Source organism: Lutra lutra, chromosome 15 (assembly GCF_902655055.1).
Source record: "Lutra lutra chromosome 15, mLutLut1.2, whole genome shotgun sequence".
In the NCBI taxonomy this organism is placed as follows: Eukaryota; Metazoa; Chordata; class Mammalia; order Carnivora; family Mustelidae; genus Lutra; species Lutra lutra.
This window is the reverse complement of record NC_062292.1, coordinates 50,825,725-50,825,934: the sequence shown is the minus strand read 5'-3', so window position 1 is coordinate 50,825,934 and position 210 is coordinate 50,825,725.

The following is a 210-nucleotide window of genomic DNA, read 5'->3' as shown; positions in this document are numbered from 1 at the left end:
AATATTCCCTAGAACCACTAAAGGATATTCCCTAGAATACTGTATAATCAGTTTAGAGTTGAGAAGAGAAGTCACTCTATATATTTCCATCCAAAAGGAATGCAATAGAAGCAACAGAGTGCTTACAAAATTACTGGCTGAGCTGAAGGAAGAGAAGTCAAGTCAGACAGGGCTGCCAGTAGGTCTTTAAGTCATGCCATTGCGATTGGC